We start from the raw sequence: 20,508 nt of genomic DNA, 5'->3' as shown, positions 1-20,508 counted from the left end.
CCTCTATGAATCTGTGCTATACGATGAAAACATGAATAAAATCAGACATTGGTCTAATTAGTTTGTTATAAGGCTATGATTTTGATGCAGTACTTTTTAGTTCGTTTTACTGGCAAGGTGCGGCAAAAAAACAAGAATTCACGGAAAGTTGTCCAAATGTAGGTTTAGCTACATCAACATACACAAGAGCTTTTAAATAGTACACCAGAACCAATAATATAAAGACTTGCTTTTGACTGCTGGCAAGTTTAAATGTTACTTTAGAGTACAAAACTTTACCGTCCAGACTTCAGACTCCGACATCATTTCTGGTCAGAGTCGAGGGTCTCAGTGCGACAAATGTTTGAAATTCTCCCTTTCGGGTTCCCTGTTGGTTGAGAGGACGGATGTACCAACGATGTCGCTTTTAAAACCTCTTGATAAGAGGTACAAACTCAGCACATTTACTTTAAATGTAAATGTATCCAATTTTGCGAATGCAATCTGTATTTAAAGTGTGAACAACAGCTGTGACCACTTTGCGCAGTCAAAAGTGCTGCGACACGACGCGTCCCGTACAGCAAATAGTGAAGCTGCACAGCTTGTAGTTGATTCACCTGCGATAGAAGGAATCTACGTAAGGAATTGATCATTTGACATATACTGGACTATACATTAGGTACATTTCTAACGAGATCACACTGATGTAGAACATATTTCTATATTTAAGTTAAATTATTTTCCTTACCACACCAAAGGAAAAGAGCCTATATCACTTTTTAAAACGCAGAAACATGTACACTGACTTACATTGTATTATTTGATCTGAAATACAAGTTACACAATTAATAAATAAAATCTAAAATAAAAAAAACGACCACGAAGGGACTCGACCCCTCAATCTTCTGATTCGAAGTCAGACGCCTTATCCATTAGGCCACGCGGTCTTTCACCGAAAGAGAGCGTTTACGTAAATACTTTCATCTATAATTAGCGTAGTTTGTACTACAGTATCAACGAAATATGTTTTCATAACAAAGCAAACAAGTACAGAACTACCACAGTCCCAAAGAGGTACGGTATTAAAAAAGCAGCCAGTAGCCCCGCCCATACCCTAAAGCTATGTGCTTACCCAATTGGCGCTGCCTCTTGTCTGTTATTTTCCTATTGCTGAGTGATGCCCCGCCCCTCGTACTCAGGGCACAAATGGAATTGACTGACGCTTCTGTGAAGTAATGGTTTTATAAACAATACATACCGGTATGTGATTGTTAATATGAAATATATATTAAAGCGGCTGAAATACAAACTGACAAAAAAAATCTAGCAGAGGATGGTTTCGATCCATCGACCTCTGGGTTATGGGCCCAGCACGCTTCCGCTGCGCCACTCTGCTTTTGCTCAGTTGTCAAATGTTTAATAAGATACTGTTAAATTAATTAATATAATGGACTACTATTTAATCATTAGCGGTTAACGTTACTTTAGGGTGGTAAGGTTAAATTGCCTTTACCAGACACCGTGTTTAAATGGTTACTGACGCTAACCATGTTGAAATATATGTTTATTTATTTTGATGAATAATAGCTGAAGAGAGGGGAAACGTCTGGAAAGTTTATTATAAAACAGTCGTGTGAAAAAAAAAACATACACGTTACACCCCAGATGGGACTCGAACCCACAATCCCTGGCTTAGGAGGCCAGTGCCTTATCCATTAGGCCACTGGGGCTCCTAAAGAAAATGCCGTTCTTGCTCATATTTGTGTGCCAGACTATCGCTAAATACAGAATGGAAGGTAACCCAAAAAAAAAAATTATTAACGCTTTACCTTTTTACCTGTACTGTTCTCTGCAAGCTTTTTATGGTCACCTCGGATTTTTCAGTAGAGGTTGCAAAAGCAGACAAAAGCAAATAAAAGTATTTCTGAGGGTTTTATACTTTAGATTTTATGGCTAAAAGGTGCCATCCCACAACTTTGCAGTGAATTTCTCAGCATTTATTATGATAGAAACGTCAGTTCGACGAAACACTTTTTAATAACTTAAGAATAATAATGCACTGAAACGAAGGTCCCACCGAGATTTGAACTCGGATCGCTGGATTCAGAGTCCAGAGTGCTAACCATTACACCATGGAACCCACATTTACGCCTTGGCCACGTAACTGTAATAAATACATCTTTTTTTTTTTTTTTTTTTTTTTTTTTTTTTTTTTGTAAGCGTTTCTACTGCGATTGTTTTAATTAGCACTAATCTTGGACTACCTTACCCAGGGTAACATTACGCAGTCCAAGATTGGTTTTAATCGGGCTGTGAAAGCAGCCGAATATGTTTACAATGACTTGGATCCGGGAATCCAGAGCTTTAAAAACTGTAATAAGTCCAGACTAGTTTGGAAAAGCTTGTCTTCGTTCAGACTGTATCACAATCCCCCATCCTTCACTGCTATGACATAATAGTGTTGCATTGAATTACTACTTTTTATAAAGCATGTTATTGTGAAGCATGTTTACTGACGTGCACCTTTTGTTTTTGTGTAGATCTCCTCACCATTACCTACTGTCGAAGCAGTGGCCCTGGAGCCAGAATGTTAATAAAGGTATGGAAATGGAAGTCTTTGTTAAAATATTCACAAGCATGTTTAATGTACAGGGTGATCAGGAGCACTGTTGTGGGGAAGCATTCTCCACAGAGTTAACTAGACAGGCAACAACATCACAGGTTACAGAGAGTCAGCTACTGTTGTGTTATAGTACATTTTTCGCATTTTGTTCTAGTAAACACACAAGCTGAAGTCCGGTTCCACATACAAACAGCTGATTGGATTCCTGAAGATGCGCGACAAAAGATTATTTCTCAGGTAACATCAATACTAAGATTACATATTCACTGGAGCTGACTGCTAATAACATTGAAGAAATGTGAAAGTTAACTAACAGCTGGTGTGTAAAGGGTAAATATTTTAACTTCTAACTGAAATGAAAGCTTAACAAAAAACACCTCTATGAATCTGTGCTATACGATGAAAACATGAATAAAATCAGACATTGGTCTAATTAGTTTGTTATAAGGCTATGATTTTGATGCAGTACTTTTTAGTTCGTTTTACTGGCAAGGTGCGGCAAAAAAACAAGAATTCACGGAAAGTTGTCCAAATGTAGGTTTAGCTACATCAACATACACAAGAGCTTTTAAATAGTACACCAGAACCAATAATATAAAGACTTGCTTTTGACTGCTGGCAAGTTTAAATGTTACTTTAGAGTACAAAACTTTACCGTCCAGACTTCAGACTCCGACATCATTTCTGGTCAGAGTCGAGGGTCTCAGTGCGACAAATGTTTGAAATTCTCCCTTTCGGGTTCCCTGTTGGTTGAGAGGACGGATGTACCAACGATGTCGCTTTTAAAACCTCTTGATAAGAGGTACAAACTCAGCACATTTACTTTAAATGTAAATGTATCCAATTTTGCGAATGCAATCTGTATTTAAAGTGTGAGCAACAGCTGTGACCACTTTGCGCAGTCAAAAGTGCTGCGACACGACGCGTCCCGTACAGCAAATAGTGAAGCTGCACAGCTTGTAGTTGATTCATCTGCGATAGAAGAAATCTACGTAAGGAATTGATCATTTGACATATACTGGACTATACATTAGGTACATTTCTAACGAGATCACACTGATGTAGAACATATTTCTATATTTAAGTTAAATTATTTTCCTCACCACACTAAAGGAAAAAGAGTTTATATCACTTTTTAAAACGCAGAAACATGTACACTGACATACATTGTATTATTTGATCTGAAATACAAGTTACACAATTAATAAATAAAATCTAAAATAAAAAAAAAACAACCACGAAGGGACTCGAACCCTCAATCTTCTGATTCGAAGTCATACGCCTTATCCATTAGGCCACGCGGTCTTTCACCGAAAGCGAGCGTTTACGTAAATACTTTACTCTATAATTAGCGTAGTTTGTTCATAACGAAGCAAACAAATACAGCACTACCACAGTCCCAAAGAGGTACGGAATTAAAAAAGCAGCCAGTAGCCCCGCCCATACCCTAAAGCTATGTGCTTACCCAATTGGCGCTGCCTCTTGTCTGTTATTTTCCTATTGCTGAGTGATGCCCCGCCCCTCGTACTCAGGGCACAAATGGAATTGACTGACGCTTCTGTGAAGTAATGGTTTTATAAACAATACATACCGGTATGTGATTGTTAATATGAAATATATATAAAAGCGGCTGAAATGCAAACTGACAAAAAAAATCTAGCAGAGGATGGTTTCGATCCATCGACCTCTGGGTTATGGGCCCAGCACGCTTCCGCTGCGCCACTCTGCTTTTGCTCAGGTGTCAAATGTTTAATAAGATACTGTTAAATTAATTAATATAATGGACTATTTGTTACTATTTAATCATTGCGGTTAACGTTACTTTAGGGTGGTAAAGTTAAATTACCTTTACCAGACACCGTGTTTAAATGGTTACTGACGCTAACCATGTTGAAATATATGTTTATTCATTTTTATGAATAATAGCTGAAGAGAGGGGAAACGTCTGAAAGTTTATTATAAAACAGTCGTGAGAAAAAAACATACACGTTACACCCCAGATGGGACTCGAAACCACAATCCCTGGCTTAGGAGGCCAGTGCCTGATCCATTAGGCCACTGGGGCTCCTAAAGAAAATGTCATTCTTGTTCATATTTGTGTGCCTGACTATCGCTAAATACAGAATGAAAGGTAACCCAAAAAAAATTATTAACGCTTTACCTTTTTACCTGTACTGTACTCTGCAAGCTTTTTACGGTCACCTCGGATTTTTCAGTACAGGTTGCAAAAGCAGACAAAAGCAAATAAAAGTATTTCTGAGGGTTTTATACTTTAGATTTTATGGCTAAAAGGTGCCATCCCACAACTTTGCATTGAATTTAAGAGTATTTAACGAAATGAGAAACGTCAGTTCGATGAAACACTTTTTAATAACTTAAGAATAATAATGCACTAAAACGAAGGTCCCACCGAGATTTGAACTCGGATCGCTGGATTCAGAGTCCAGAGTGCTAACCATTACACCATGGAACCCATATTTACGCCTTGGCCACGTTACTGTAATAAATGCATCATTTTATTATTCGCTTTTTTTTTTTTTTTTTTTTTGTGTGTGTAAGCGTTTCTACTGCGATTGTTTTAATTAGCACTAATCTTGGACTACCTTTCCCAGGGTAACATTACACAGTCCAAGATTGGTTTTAATCGGGCTGTGAAAGCAGCCGAATATGTTTACAATGACTTGGATCCGGGAATCCAGAGCTTTAAAAACTGTAATAAGTCCAGACTAGTTTGGAAAAGCTTGTCTTCGTTCAGACTGTATCACAATCCCCCATCCTTCACTGCTATGACATAATAGTGTTGCATTGAATTACTACTTTTTATAAAGCATGTTATTGTGAAGCATGTTTACTGACGTGCACCTTTTGTTTTTGTGTAGATCGCCTCACCATTACCTACTGTCGAAGCAGTGGCCCTGGAGGCCAGAATGTTAATAAAGGTATGGAAATGGAAGTCTTTGTTAAAATATTCACAAGCATGTTTAATGTACAGGGTGATCAGGAGCACTGTTGTGGGGAAGCATTCTCCACAGAGTTAACTAGACAGGCAACAACATCACAGGTTATAGAGAGTCAGCTACTGTTGTGTTATAGTACATTTTTCACATTCTGTTCTAGTAAACACACAAGCTGAAGTCCGGTTCCACATACAAACAGCTGATTGGATTCCTGAAGATGTGCGACAAAAGAGTATTTCTCAGGTAACATCAATAGTAAGATTACATATTCACTGGAGCTGACTGCTAATAACATTGAAGAAATGTGAAAGTTAACTAACAGCTGGTGTGTAAAGGGTACATATTTTAACTTCTAACTGAAATGAAAGCTTAACAAAAAACACCTCTATGAATCTGTGCTATACGATGAAAACATGAATAAAATCAGACATTGGTCTAATTAGTTTGTTATAAGGCTATGATTTTGATGCAGTACTTTTTAGTTCGTTTTACTGGCAAGGTGCGGCAAAAAAACAAGAATTCACGGAAAGTTGTCCAAATGTAGGTTTAGCTACATCAACATACACATGAGCTTTTAAATAGTACACCAGAACCAATAATATAAAGACTTGCTTTTGACTGCTGGCAAGTTTAAATGTTACTTTAGAGTACAAAACTTTACCGTCCAGACTTCAGACTCCGACATCATTTCTGGTCAGAGTCGAGGGTCTCAGTGCGACAAATGTTTGAAATTCTCCCTTTCGGGTTCCCTGTTGGTTGAGAGGACGGATGTACCAACGATGTCGCTTTTAAAACCTCTTGATAAGAGCTACAAACTCAGCACATTTACTTTAAATGTATCCAATTTTGCGAATGCAATCTGTATTTAAAGTGTGAACAACAGCTGTGACCACTTTGCGCAGTCAAAAGTGCTGCGACACGACGCGTCCCGTACAGCAAATAGTGAAGCTGCACAGCTTGTAGTTGATTCATCTGCGATAGAAAGAATCTACGTAAGGAATTGATCATTTGACATATACTGGACTATACATTAGGTACATTTCTAACGAGATCACACTGATGTAGAACATATTTCTATATTTAAGTTAAATTATTTTCCTTACCACACTAAAGGAAAAAGAGTTTATATCACTTTTTAAAACGCAGAAACATGTACACTGACTTACATTGTATTATTTGATCTGAAATACAAGTTACACAATTAATAAATAAAATCTAAAATAAAAAACCGACCACGAAGGGACTCGAACCCTCAATCTTCTGATTCGAAGTCAGACGCCTTATCCATTAGTCCACGGGGTCTTTCACCGAAAGAGAGCGTTTTCGTAAATACTTTACTCTATAATTAGCGTAGTTTGTTCATAACGAAGCAAACAAATACAGCACTACCACAGTCCCAAAGAGGTACGGAATTAAAAAAGCAGCCAGTAGCCCCGCCCATACCCTAAAGCTATGTGCTTACCCAATTGGCGCTGCCTCTTGTCTGTTATTTTCCTATTGCTGAGTGATGCCCCGCCCCTCGTACTCAGGGCACAAATGGAATTGACTGACGCTTCTGTGAAGTAATGGTTTTATAAACAATACATAGCGGTATGTGATTGTTAATATGAAATATATATAAAAGCGGCTGAAATACAAACTGAAAAAAAATCTAGCAGAGGATGGTTTCGATCCATCGACCTCTGGGTTATGGGCCCAGCACGCTTCCGCTGCGCCACTCTGCTTTTGCTCAGTTGTCAAATGTTTAATAAGATACTGTTAAATTAATTAATATAATGGACTACAGTTTAATCATAGCGGTTAACGTTACTTTAGGGTGGTAAGGTTAAATTGCCTTTACCAGACACCGTGTTTAAATGGTTACTGACGCTAACCATGTTGAAATATATGTTTATTTATTTTGATGAATAATAGCTGAAGAGAGGGGAAACGTCTGGAAAGTTTATTATAAAACAGTCGTGAGAAAAAAAAAACATACACGTTACACCCCAGATGGGACTCGAACCCACAATCCCTGGCTTAGGAGGCCAGTGCCTTATCCATTAGGCCACTGGGGCTCCTAAAGAAAGCGCTGTTCTTGCTCATATTTGTGTGCCTGACTATCGCTAAATAGAGAATGGAAGGTAACCCCCCCAAAAATGATTAACGCTTTACCTTTTTACCTGTACTGTACTCTGCAAGCTTTTTACGGTCACCTCGGACTTTTCAGTACAGGTTGCAAAAGCAGACAAAAGCAAATAAAAGTATTTCTGAGGGTTTTATACTTTAGATTTTATGGCTAAAAGGTGCCATCCCACAACTTTGCAGTGAATTTAAGAGTATTTAATGAACTGAGAAACGTCAGTTCGATGAAACACTTTTTAATAACTTAAGAATAATAATGCACTAAAACGAAGGTCCCACCGAGATTTGAACTCGGATCGCTGGATTCAGAGTCCAGAGTGCTAACCATTACACCATGGAACCCACATTTACGCCTTGGCCACGTAACTGTAATAAATACATCTTTTTTTTTTTTTTTTTTTTTTTTTTTTTTTTTTTTTTTTTTTTTTTTTTTTGTAAGCGTTTCTACTGCGATTGTTTTAATTAGCACTAATCTTGGACTACCTTACCCAGGGTAACATTACGCAGTCCAAGATTGGTTTTAATCGGGCTGTGAAAGCAGCCGAATATGTTTACAATGACTTGGATCCGGGAATCCAGAGCTTTAAAAACTGTAATAAGTCCAGACTAGTTTGGAAAAGCTTGTCTTCGTTCAGACTGTATCACAATCCCCCATCCTTCACTGCTATGACATAATAGTGTTGCATTGAATTACTACTTTTTATAAAGCATGTTATTGTGAAGCATGTTTACTGACGTGCACCTTTTGTTTTTGTGTAGATCTCCTCACCATTACCTACTGTCGAAGCAGTGGCCCTGGAGGCCAGAATGTTAATAAAGGTATGGAAATGGAAGTCTTTGTTAAAATATTCACAAGCATGTTTAATGTACAGGGTGATCAGGAGCACTGTTGTGGGGAAGCATTCTCCACAGAGTTAACTAGACAGGCAACAACATCACAGGTTACAGAGAGTCAGCTACTGTTGTGTTATAGTACATTTTTCGCATTTTGTTCTAGTAAACACACAAGCTGAAGTCCGGTTCCACATACAAACAGCTGATTGGATTCCTGAAGATGCGCGACAAAAGATTATTTCTCAGGTAACATCAATACTAAGATTACATATTCACTGGAGCTGACTGCTAATAACATTGAAGAAATGTGAAAGTTAACTAACAGCTGGTGTGTAAAGGGTAAATATTTTAACTTCTAACTGAAATGAAAGCTTAACAAAAAACACCTCTATGAATCTGTGCTATACGATGAAAACATGAATAAAATCAGACATTGGTCTAATTAGTTTGTTATAAGGCTATGATTTTGATGCAGTACTTTTTAGTTCGTTTTACTGGCAAGGTGCGGCAAAAAAACAAGAATTCACGGAAAGTTGTCCAAATGTAGGTTTAGCTACATCAACATACACAAGAGCTTTTAAATAGTACACCAGAACCAATAATATAAAGACTTGCTTTTGACTGCTGGCAAGTTTAAATGTTACTTTAGAGTACAAAACTTTACCGTCCAGACTTCAGACTCCGACATCATTTCTGGTCAGAGTCGAGGGTCTCAGTGCGACAAATGTTTGAAATTCTCCCTTTTGGGTTCCCTGTTGGTTGAGAGGACGGATGTACCAACGATGTCGCTTTTAAAACCTCTTGATAAGAGGTACAAACTCAGCACATTTACTTTAAATGTAAATGTATCCAATTTTGCGAATGCAATCTGTATTTAAAGTGTGAACAACAGCTGTGACCACTTTGCGCAGTCAAAAGTGCTGCGACACGACGCGTCCCGTACAGCAAATAGTGAAGCTGCACAGCTTGTAGTTGATTCACCTGCGATAGAAGGAATCTACGTAAGGAATTGATCATTTGACATATACTGGACTATACATTAGGTACATTTCTAACGAGATCACACTGATGTAGAACATATTTCTATATTTAAGTTAAATTATTTTCCTTACCACACCAAAGGAAAAGAGCCTATATCACTTTTTAAAACGCAGAAACATGTACACTGACTTACATTGTATTATTTGATCTGAAATACAAGTTACACAATTAATAAATAAAATCTAAAATAAAAAAAACGACCACGAAGGGACTCGAACCCTCAATCTTCTGATTCGAAGTCAGACGCCTTATCCATTAGGCCACGCGGTCTTTCACCGAAAGAGAGCGTTTACGTAAATACTTTCATCTATAATTAGCGTAGTTTGTACTACAGTATCAACGAAATATGTTTTCATAACAAAGCAAACAAGTACAGAACTACCACAGTCCCAAAGAGGTACGGTATTAAAAAAGCAGCCAGTAGCCCCGCCCATACCCTAAAGCTATGTGCTTACCCAATTGGCGCTGCCTCTTGTCTGTTATTTTCCTATTGCTGAGTGATGCCCCGCCCCTCGTACTCAGGGCACAAATGGAATTGACTGACGCTTCTGTGAAGTAATGGTTTTATAAACAATACATACCGGTATGTGATTGTTAATATGAAATATATATTAAAGCGGCTGAAATACAAACTGACAAAAAAAATCTAGCAGAGGATGGTTTCGATCCATCGACCTCTGGGTTATGGGCCCAGCACGCTTCCGCTGCGCCACTCTGCTTTTGCTCAGTTGTCAAATGTTTAATAAGATACTGTTAAATTAATTAATATAATGGACTACTATTTAATCATTAGCGGTTAACGTTACTTTAGGGTGGTAAGGTTAAATTGCCTTTACCAGACACCGTGTTTAAATGGTTACTGACGCTAACCATGTTGAAATATATGTTTATTTATTTTGATGAATAATAGCTGAAGAGAGGGGAAACGTCTGGAAAGTTTATTATAAAACAGTCGTGTGAAAAAAAAAACATACACGTTACACCCCAGATGGGACTCGAACCCACAATCCCTGGTTTAGGAGGCCAGTGCCTTATCCATTAGGCCACTGGGGCTCCTAAAGAAAATGCCGTTCTTGCTCATATTTGTGTGCCAGACTATCGCTAAATACAGAATGGAAGGTAACCCAAAAAAAAAAATTATTAACGCTTTACCTTTTTACCTGTACTGTTCTCTGCAAGCTTTTTATGGTCACCTCGGATTTTTCAGTAGAGGTTGCAAAAGCAGACAAAAGCAAATAAAAGTATTTCTGAGGGTTTTATACTTTAGATTTTATGGCTAAAAGGTGCCATCCCACAACTTTGCAGTGAATTTCTCAGCATTTATTATGATAGAAACGTCAGTTCGACGAAACACTTTTTAATAACTTAAGAATAATAATGCACTGAAACGAAGGTCCCACCGAGATTTGAACTCGGATCGCTGGATTCAGAGTCCAGAGTGCTAACCATTACACCATGGAACCCACATTTACGCCTTGGCCACGTAACTGTAATAAATACATCTTTTTTTTTTTTTTTTTTTTTTTTTTTTTTTGTAAGCGTTTCTACTGCGATTGTTTTAATTAGCACTAATCTTGGACTACCTTACCCAGGGTAACATTACGCAGTCCAAGATTGGTTTTAATCGGGCTGTGAAAGCAGCCGAATATGTTTACAATGACTTGGATCCGGGAATCCAGAGCTTTAAAAACTGTAATAAGTCCAGACTAGTTTGGAAAAGCTTGTCTTCGTTCAGACTGTATCACAATCCCCCATCCTTCACTGCTATGACATAATAGTGTTGCATTGAATTACTACTTTTTATAAAGCATGTTATTGTGAAGCATGTTTACTGACGTGCACCTTTTGTTTTTGTGTAGATCTCCTCACCATTACCTACTGTCGAAGCAGTGGCCCTGGAGCCAGAATGTTAATAAAGGTATGGAAATGGAAGTCTTTGTTAAAATATTCACAAGCATGTTTAATGTACAGGGTGATCAGGAGCACTGTTGTGGGGAAGCATTCTCCACAGAGTTAACTAGACAGGCAACAACATCACAGGTTACAGAGAGTCAGCTACTGTTGTGTTATAGTACATTTTTCGCATTTTGTTCTAGTAAACACACAAGCTGAAGTCCGGTTCCACATACAAACAGCTGATTGGATTCCTGAAGATGCGCGACAAAAGATTATTTCTCAGGTAACATCAATACTAAGATTACATATTCACTGGAGCTGACTGCTAATAACATTGAAGAAATGTGAAAGTTAACTAACAGCTGGTGTGTAAAGGGTAAATATTTTAACTTCTAACTGAAATGAAAGCTTAACAAAAAACACCTCTATGAATCTGTGCTATACGATGAAAACATGAATAAAATCAGACATTGGTCTAATTAGTTTGTTATAAGGCTATGATTTTGATGCAGTACTTTTTAGTTCGTTTTACTGGCAAGGTGCGGCAAAAAAACAAGAATTCACGGAAAGTTGTCCAAATGTAGGTTTAGCTACATCAACATACACAAGAGCTTTTAAATAGTACACCAGAACCAATAATATAAAGACTTGCTTTTGACTGCTGGCAAGTTTAAATGTTACTTTAGAGTACAAAACTTTACCGTCCAGACTTCAGACTCCGACATCATTTCTGGTCAGAGTCGAGGGTCTCAGTGCGACAAATGTTTGAAATTCTCCCTTTCGGGTTCCCTGTTGGTTGAGAGGACGGATGTACCAACGATGTCGCTTTTAAAACCTCTTGATAAGAGGTACAAACTCAGCACATTTACTTTAAATGTAAATGTATCCAATTTTGCGAATGCAATCTGTATTTAAAGTGTGAACAACAGCTGTGACCACTTTGCGCAGTCAAAAGTGCTGCGACACGACGCGTCCCGTACAGCAAATAGTGAAGCTGCACAGCTTGTAGTTGATTCACCTGCGATAGAAGGAATCTACGTAAGGAATTGATCATTTGACATATACTGGACTATACATTAGGTACATTTCTAACGAGATCACACTGATGTAGAACATATTTCTATATTTAAGTTAAATTATTTTCCTTACCACACCAAAGGAAAAGAGCCTATATCACTTTTTAAAACGCAGAAACATGTACACTGACTTACATTGTATTATTTGATCTGAAATACAAGTTACACAATTAATAAATAAAATCTAAAATAAAAAAAACGACCACGAAGGGACTCGAACCCTCAATCTTCTGATTCGAAGTCAGACGCCTTATCCATTAGGCCACGCGGTCTTTCACCGAAAGAGAGCGTTTACGTAAATACTTTCATCTATAATTAGCGTAGTTTGTACTACAGTATCAACGAAATATGTTTTCATAACAAAGCAAACAAGTACAGAACTACCACAGTCCCAAAGAGGTACGGTATTAAAAAAGCAGCCAGTAGCCCCGCCCATACCCTAAAGCTATGTGCTTACCCAATTGGCGCTGCCTCTTGTCTGTTATTTTCCTATTGCTGAGTGATGCCCCGCCCCTCGTACTCAGGGCACAAATGGAATTGACTGACGCTTCTGTGAAGTAATGGTTTTATAAACAATACATACCGGTATGTGATTGTTAATATGAAATATATATTAAAGCGGCTGAAATACAAACTGACAAAAAAAATCTAGCAGAGGATGGTTTCGATCCATCGACCTCTGGGTTATGGGCCCAGCACGCTTCCGCTGCGCCACTCTGCTTTTGCTCAGTTGTCAAATGTTTAATAAGATACTGTTAAATTAATTAATATAATGGACTACTATTTAATCATTAGCGGTTAACGTTACTTTAGGGTGGTAAGGTTAAATTGCCTTTACCAGACACCGTGTTTAAATGGTTACTGACGCTAACCATGTTGAAATATATGTTTATTTATTTTGATGAATAATAGCTGAAGAGAGGGGAAACGTCTGGAAAGTTTATTATAAAACAGTCGTGTGAAAAAAAAAACATACACGTTACACCCCAGATGGGACTCGAACCCACAATCCCTGGCTTAGGAGGCCAGTGCCTTGTCCATTAGGCCACTGGGGCTCCTAAAGAAAATGCCGTTCTTGCTCATATTTGTGTGCCAGACTATCGCTAAATACAGAATGGAAGGTAACCCAAAAAAAAAAATTATTAACGCTTTACCTTTTTACCTGTACTGTTCTCTGCAAGCTTTTTATGGTCACCTCGGATTTTTCAGTAGAGGTTGCAAAAGCAGACAAAAGCAAATAAAAGTATTTCTGAGGGTTTTATACTTTAGATTTTATGGCTAAAAGGTGCCATCCCACAACTTTGCAGTGAATTTCTCAGCATTTATTATGATAGAAACGTCAGTTCGACGAAACACTTTTTAATAACTTAAGAATAATAATGCACTGAAACGAAGGTCCCACCGAGATTTGAACTCGGATCGCTGGATTCAGAGTCCAGAGTGCTAACCATTACACCATGGAACCCACATTTACGCCTTGGCCACGTAACTGTAATAAATACATCTTTTTTTTTTTTTTTTTTTTTTTTTTTTTTTGTAAGCGTTTCTACTGCGATTGTTTTAATTAGCACTAATCTTGGACTACCTTACCCAGGGTAACATTACGCAGTCCAAGATTGGTTTTAATCGGGCTGTGAAAGCAGCCGAATATGTTTACAATGACTTGGATCCGGGAATCCAGAGCTTTAAAAACTGTAATAAGTCCAGACTAGTTTGGAAAAGCTTGTCTTCGTTCAGACTGTATCACAATCCCCCATCCTTCACTGCTATGACATAATAGTGTTGCATTGAATTACTACTTTTTATAAAGCATGTTATTGTGAAGCATGTTTACTGACGTGCACCTTTTGTTTTTGTGTAGATCTCCTCACCATTACCTACTGTCGAAGCAGTGGCCCTGGAGCCAGAATGTTAATAAAGGTATGGAAATGGAAGTCTTTGTTAAAATATTCACAAGCATGTTTAATGTACAGGGTGATCAGGAGCACTGTTGTGGGGAAGCATTCTCCACAGAGTTAACTAGACAGGCAACAACATCACAGGTTACAGAGAGTCAGCTACTGTTGTGTTATAGTACATTTTTCGCATTTTGTTCTAGTAAACACACAAGCTGAAGTCCGGTTCCACATACAAACAGCTGATTGGATTCCTGAAGATGCGCGACAAAAGATTATTTCTCAGGTAACATCAATACTAAGATTACATATTCACTGGAGCTGACTGCTAATAACATTGAAGAAATGTGAAAGTTAACTAACAGCTGGTGTGTAAAGGGTAAATATTTTAACTTCTAACTGAAATGAAAGCTTAACAAAAAACACCTCTATGAATCTGTGCTATACGATGAAAACATGAATAAAATCAGACATTGGTCTAATTAGTTTGTTATAAGGCTATGATTTTGATGCAGTACTTTTTAGTTCGTTTTACTGGCAAGGTGCGGCAAAAAAACAAGAATTCACGGAAAGTTGTCCAAATGTAGGTTTAGCTACATCAACATACACAAGAGCTTTTAAATAGTACACCAGAACCAATAATATAAAGACTTGCTTTTGACTGCTGGCAAGTTTAAATGTTACTTTAGAGTACAAAACTTTACCGTCCAGACTTCAGACTCCGACATCATTTCTGGTCAGAGTCGAGGGTCTCAGTGCGACAAATGTTTGAAATTCTCCCTTTCGGGTTCCCTGTTGGTTGAGAGGACGGATGTACCAACGATGTCGCTTTTAAAACCTCTTGATAAGAGGTACAAACTCAGCACATTTACTTTAAATGTAAATGTATCCAATTTTGCGAATGCAATCTGTATTTAAAGTGTGAGCAACAGCTGTGACCACTTTGCGCAGTCAAAAGTGCTGCGACACGACGCGTCCCGTACAGCAAATAGTGAAGCTGCACAGCTTGTAGTTGATTCATCTGCGATAGAAGAAATCTACGTAAGGAATTGATCATTTGACATATACTGGACTATACATTAGGTACATTTCTAACGAGATCACACTGATGTAGAACATATTTCTATATTTAAGTTAAATTATTTTCCTCACCACACTAAAGGAAAAAGAGTTTATATCACTTTTTAAAACGCAGAAACATGTACACTGACATACATTGTATTATTTGATCTGAAATACAAGTTACACAATTAATAAATAAAATCTAAAATAAAAAAAAACAACCACGAAGGGACTCGAACCCTCAATCTTCTGATTCGAAGTCATACGCCTTATCCATTAGGCCACGCGGTCTTTCACCGAAAGAGAGCGTTTACGTAAATACTTTACTCTATAATTAGCGTAGTTTGTTCATAACGAAGCAAACAAATACAGCACTACCACAGTCCCAAAGAGGTACGGAATTAAAAAAGCAGCCAGTAGCCCCGCCCATACCCTAAAGCTATGTGCTTACCCAATTGGCGCTGCCTCTTGTCTGTTATTTTCCTATTGCTGAGTGATGCCCCGCCCCTCGTACTCAGGGCACAAATGGAATTGACTGACGCTTCTGTGAAGTAATGGTTTTATAAACAATACATACCGGTATGTGATTGTTAATATGAAATATATATAAAAGCGGCTGAAATGCAAACTGACAAAAAAAATCTAGCAGAGGATGGTTTCGATCCATCGACCTCTGGGTTATGGGCCCAGCACGCTTCCGCTGCGCCACTCTGCTTTTGCTCAGTTGTCAAATGTTTAATAAGATACTGTTAAATTAATTAATATAATGGACTATTTGTTACTATTTAATCATTGCGGCTAACGTTACTTTAGGGTGGTAAAGTTAAATTACCTTTACCAGACACCGTGTTTAAATGGTTACTGACGCTAACCATGTTGAAATATATGTTTATTCATTTTTATGAATAATAGCTGAAGAGAGGGGAAACGTCTGAAAGTTTATTATAAAACAGTCGTGAGAAAAAAACATACACGTTACACCCCAGATGGGACTCGAAACCACAATCCCTGGCTTAGGAGGCCAGTGCCTGATCCATTAGGCCACTGGGGCTCCTAAAGAAAATGTCATTCTTGTTCATATTTGTGTGCCTGACTATCGCTAAATACAGAATGAAAGGTAACCCAAAAAAAATTATTAACGCTTTACCTTTTTACCTGTACTGTACTCTGCAAGCTTTTTACGGTCACCTCGGATTTTTCAGTACAGGTTGCAAAAGCAGACAAAAGCAAATAAAAGTATTTCTGAGGGTTTTATACTTTAGATTTTATGGCTAAAAGGTGCCATCCCACAACTTTGCATTGAATTTAAGAGTATTTAACGAAATGAGAAACGTCAGTTCGATGAAACACTTTTTAATAACTTAAGAATAATAATGCACTAAAACGAAGGTCCCACCGAGATTTGAACTCGGATCGCTGGATTCAGAGTCCAGAGTGCTAACCATTACACCATGGAACCCATATTTACGCCTTGGCCACGTTACTGTAATAAATGCATCATTTTATTATTCGCTTTTTTTTTTTTTTTTTTTTTTTTGTGTGTGTAAGCGTTTCTACTGCGATTGTTTTAATTAGCACTAATCTTGGACTACCTTTACCAGGGTAACATTACACAGTCCAAGATTGGTTTTAATCGGGCTGTGAAAGCAGCCGAATATGTTTACAATGACTTGGATCCGGGAATCCAGAGCTTTAAAAACTGTAATAAGTCCAGACTAGTTTGGAAAAGCTTGTCTTCGTTCAGACTGTATCACAATCCCCCATCCTTCACTGCTATGACATAATAGTGTTGCATTGAATTACTACTTTTTATAAAGCATGTTATTGTGAAGCATGTTTACTGACGTGCACCTTTTGTTTTTGTGTAGATCGCCTCACCATTACCTACTGTCGAAGCAGTGGCCCTGGAGGCCAGAATGTTAATAAAGGTATGGAAATGGAAGTCTTTGTTAAAATATTCACAAGCATGTTTAATGTACAGGGTGATCAGGAGCACTGTTGTGGGGAAGCATTCTCCACAGAGTTAACTAGACAGGCAACAACATCACAGGTTATAGAGAGTCAGCTACTGTTGTGTTATAGTACATTTTTCACATTCTGTTCTAGTAAACACACAAGCTGAAGTCCGGTTCCACATACAAACAGCTGATTGGATTCCTGAAGATGTGCGACAAAAGAGTATTTCTCAGGTAACATCAATACTAAGATTACATATTCACTGGAGCTGACTGCTAATAACATTGAAGAAATGTGAAAGTTAACTAACAGCTGGTGTGTAAAGGGTACATATTTTAACTTCTAACTGAAATGAAAGCTTAACAAAAAACACCTCTATGAATCTGTGCTATACGATGAAAACATGAATAAAATCAGACATTGGTCTAATTAGTTTGTTATAAGGCTATGATTTTGATGCAGTACTTTTTAGTTCGTTTTACTGGCAAGGTGCGGCAAAAAAACAAGAATTCACGGAAAGTTGTCCAAATGTAGGTTTAGCTACATCAACATACACATGAGCTTTTAAATAGTACACCAGAACCAATAATATAAAGACTTGCTTTTGACTGCTGGCAAGTTTAAATGTTACTTTAGAGTACAAAACTTTACCGTCCAGACTTCAGACTCCGACATCATTTCTGGTCAGAGTCGAGGGTCTCAGTGCGACAAATGTTTGAAATTCTCCCTTTCGGGTTCCCTGTTGGTTGAGAGGACGGATGTACCAACGATGTCGCTTTTAAAACCTCTTGATAAGAGCTACAAACTCAGCACATTTACTTTAAATGTATCCAATTTTGCGAATGCAATCTGTATTTAAAGTGTGAACAACAGCTGTGACCACTTTGCGCAGTCAAAAGTGCTGCGACACGACGCGTCCCGTACAGCAAATAGTGAAGCTGCACAGCTTGTAGTTGATTCATCTGCGATAGAAAGAATCTACGTAAGGAATTGATCATTTGACATATACTGGACTATACATTAGGTACATTTCTAACGAGATCACACTGATGTAGAACATATTTCTATATTTAAGTTAAATTATTTTCCTTACCACACTAAAGGAAAAAGAGTTTATATCACTTTTTAAAACGCAGAAACATGTACACTGACTTACATTGTATTATTTGATCTGAAATACAAGTTACACAATTAATAAATAAAATCTAAAATAAAAAACCGACCACGAAGGGACTCGAACCCTCAATCTTCTGATTCGAAGTCAGACGCCTTATCCATTAGGCCACGCGGTCTTTCACCGAAAGAGAGCGTTTTCGTAAATACTTTACTCTATAATTAGCGTAGTTTGTTCATAACGAAGCAAACAAATACAGCACTACCACAGTCCCAAAGAGGTACGGAATTAAAAAAGCAGCCAGTAGCCCCGCCCATACCCTAAAGCTATGTGCTTACCCAATTGGCGCTGCCTCTTGTCTGTTATTTTCCTATTGCTGAGTGATGCCCCGCCCCTCGTACTCAGGGCACAAATGGAATTGACTGACGCTTCTGTGAAGTAATGGTTTTATAAACAATACATAGCGGTATGTGATTGTTAATATGAAATATATATAAAAGCGGCTGAAATACAAACTGAAAAAAAATCTAGCAGAGGATGGTTTCGATCCATCGACCTCTGGGTTATGGGCCCAGCACGCTTCCGCTGCGCCACTCTGCTTTTGCTCAGTTGTCAAATGTTTAATAAGATACTGTTAAATTAATTAATATAATGGACTACAGTTTAATCATAGCGGTTAACGTTACTTTAGGGTGGTAAGGTTAAATTGCCTTTACCAGACACCGTGTTTAAATGGTTACTGACGCTAACCATGTTGAAATATATGTTTATTTATTTTGATGAATAATAGCTGAAGAGAGGGGAAACGTCTGGAAAGTTTATTATAAAACAGTCGTGAGAAAAAAAAAACATACACGTTACACCCCAGATGGGACTCGAACCCACAATCCCTGGCTTAGGAGGCCAGTGCCTTATCCATTAGGCCACTGGGGCTCCTAAAGAAAGCGCTGTTCTTGCTCATATTTGTGTGCCTGACTATCGCTAAATAGAGAATGGAAGGTAACCCCCCCAAAAATGATTAACGCTTTACCTTTTTACCTGTACTGTACTCTGCAAGCTTTTTACGGTCACCTCGGACTTTTCAGTACAGGTTGCAAAAGCAGACAAAAGCAAATAAAAGTATTTCTGAGGGTTTTATACTTTAGATTTTATGGCTAAAAGGTGCCATCCCACAACTTTGCATTGAATTTAAGAGTATTTAACGAAATGAGAAACGTCAGTTCGATGAAACACTTTTTAATAACTTAAGAATAATAATGCACTAAAACGAAGGTCCCACCGAGATTTGAACTCGGATCGCTGGATTCAGAGTCCAGAGTGCTAACCATTACACCATGGAACCCATATTTACGCCTTGGCCACGTTACTGTAATAAATGCATCATTTTATTATTCGCTTTTTTTTTTTTTTTTTTTTTTTGTGTGTGTAAGCGTTTCTACTGCGATTGTTTTAATTAGCACTAATCTTGGACTACCTTTCCCAGGGTAACATTACACAGTCCAAGATTGGTTTTAATCGGGCTGTGAAAGCAGCCGAATATGTTTACAATGACTTGGATCCGGGAATCCAGAGCTTTAAAAACTGTAATAAGTCCAGACTAGTTTGGAAAAGCTTGTCTTCGTTCAGACTGTATCACAATCCCCCATCCTTCACTGCTATGACATAATAGTGTTGCATTGAATTACTACTTTTTATAAAGCATGTTATTGTGAAGCATGTTTACTGACGTGCACCTTTTGTTTTTGTGTAGATCGCCTCACCATTACCTACTGTCGAAGCAGTGGCCCTGGAGGCCAGAATGTTAATAAAGGTATGGAAATGGAAGTCTTTGTTAAAATATTCACAAGCATGTTTAATGTACAGGGTGATCAGGAGCACTGTTGTGGGGAAGCATTCTCCACAGAGTTAACTAGACAGGCAACAACATCACAGGTTATAGAGAGTCAGCTAC

The 20,508-nt window shown here is 38.0% G+C and overlaps 18 non-coding genes across 18 annotated transcripts; all 18 read right to left on the bottom strand.

Annotated features, from left to right (window-relative positions):
- Window positions 1–853: 853 nt before the first annotated feature.
- Window positions 854–926, bottom strand: trnar-ucg (transfer RNA arginine (anticodon UCG)). Its single transcript has one exon. It is a non-coding gene; the product is annotated as a tRNA-Arg (tRNA).
- Window positions 927–1,636: 710 nt separating this feature from the next.
- Window positions 1,637–1,709, bottom strand: trnar-ccu (transfer RNA arginine (anticodon CCU)). The gene has a single exon. It is a non-coding gene; the product is annotated as a tRNA-Arg (tRNA).
- Window positions 1,710–2,047: 338 nt separating this feature from the next.
- Window positions 2,048–2,119, bottom strand: trnaq-cug (transfer RNA glutamine (anticodon CUG)). Its single transcript has one exon. It is a non-coding gene; the product is annotated as a tRNA-Gln (tRNA).
- Window positions 2,120–3,834: 1,715 nt separating this feature from the next.
- On the bottom strand, window positions 3,835–3,907 carry trnar-ucg (transfer RNA arginine (anticodon UCG)). Its single transcript has one exon. It is a non-coding gene; the product is annotated as a tRNA-Arg (tRNA).
- Window positions 3,908–5,003: 1,096 nt separating this feature from the next.
- trnaq-cug (transfer RNA glutamine (anticodon CUG)) lies at window positions 5,004–5,075 on the bottom strand. Its single transcript has one exon. It is a non-coding gene; the product is annotated as a tRNA-Gln (tRNA).
- Window positions 5,076–7,543: 2,468 nt separating this feature from the next.
- On the bottom strand, window positions 7,544–7,616 carry trnar-ccu (transfer RNA arginine (anticodon CCU)). Its single transcript has one exon. It is a non-coding gene; the product is annotated as a tRNA-Arg (tRNA).
- A 337-nt stretch (window positions 7,617–7,953) lies between these two features.
- trnaq-cug (transfer RNA glutamine (anticodon CUG)) lies at window positions 7,954–8,025 on the bottom strand. The gene has a single exon. It is a non-coding gene; the product is annotated as a tRNA-Gln (tRNA).
- A 1,730-nt stretch (window positions 8,026–9,755) lies between these two features.
- On the bottom strand, window positions 9,756–9,828 carry trnar-ucg (transfer RNA arginine (anticodon UCG)). Its single transcript has one exon. It is a non-coding gene; the product is annotated as a tRNA-Arg (tRNA).
- Window positions 9,829–10,538: 710 nt separating this feature from the next.
- trnar-ccu (transfer RNA arginine (anticodon CCU)) lies at window positions 10,539–10,611 on the bottom strand. Its single transcript has one exon. It is a non-coding gene; the product is annotated as a tRNA-Arg (tRNA).
- Window positions 10,612–10,949: 338 nt separating this feature from the next.
- On the bottom strand, window positions 10,950–11,021 carry trnaq-cug (transfer RNA glutamine (anticodon CUG)). Its single transcript has one exon. It is a non-coding gene; the product is annotated as a tRNA-Gln (tRNA).
- Window positions 11,022–12,729: 1,708 nt separating this feature from the next.
- Window positions 12,730–12,802, bottom strand: trnar-ucg (transfer RNA arginine (anticodon UCG)). Its single transcript has one exon. It is a non-coding gene; the product is annotated as a tRNA-Arg (tRNA).
- Window positions 12,803–13,512: 710 nt separating this feature from the next.
- trnar-ccu (transfer RNA arginine (anticodon CCU)) lies at window positions 13,513–13,585 on the bottom strand. The gene has a single exon. It is a non-coding gene; the product is annotated as a tRNA-Arg (tRNA).
- Window positions 13,586–13,923: 338 nt separating this feature from the next.
- Window positions 13,924–13,995, bottom strand: trnaq-cug (transfer RNA glutamine (anticodon CUG)). Its single transcript has one exon. It is a non-coding gene; the product is annotated as a tRNA-Gln (tRNA).
- Window positions 13,996–15,705: 1,710 nt separating this feature from the next.
- Window positions 15,706–15,778, bottom strand: trnar-ucg (transfer RNA arginine (anticodon UCG)). The gene has a single exon. It is a non-coding gene; the product is annotated as a tRNA-Arg (tRNA).
- Window positions 15,779–16,874: 1,096 nt separating this feature from the next.
- trnaq-cug (transfer RNA glutamine (anticodon CUG)) lies at window positions 16,875–16,946 on the bottom strand. The gene has a single exon. It is a non-coding gene; the product is annotated as a tRNA-Gln (tRNA).
- Window positions 16,947–18,662: 1,716 nt separating this feature from the next.
- On the bottom strand, window positions 18,663–18,735 carry trnar-ucg (transfer RNA arginine (anticodon UCG)). The gene has a single exon. It is a non-coding gene; the product is annotated as a tRNA-Arg (tRNA).
- Window positions 18,736–19,417: 682 nt separating this feature from the next.
- trnar-ccu (transfer RNA arginine (anticodon CCU)) lies at window positions 19,418–19,490 on the bottom strand. Its single transcript has one exon. It is a non-coding gene; the product is annotated as a tRNA-Arg (tRNA).
- Window positions 19,491–19,827: 337 nt separating this feature from the next.
- On the bottom strand, window positions 19,828–19,899 carry trnaq-cug (transfer RNA glutamine (anticodon CUG)). The gene has a single exon. It is a non-coding gene; the product is annotated as a tRNA-Gln (tRNA).
- Between the last annotated feature and the right edge of the window lie 609 nt (window positions 19,900–20,508).

Source organism: Acipenser ruthenus, chromosome 17 (genome assembly GCF_902713425.1).
Source record: "Acipenser ruthenus chromosome 17, fAciRut3.2 maternal haplotype, whole genome shotgun sequence".
In the NCBI taxonomy this organism is placed as follows: Eukaryota; Metazoa; Chordata; class Actinopteri; order Acipenseriformes; family Acipenseridae; genus Acipenser; species Acipenser ruthenus.
The sequence above is the reverse complement of the archived record's forward strand: the minus strand, read 5'-3'. Positions and strand labels throughout refer to the sequence as shown.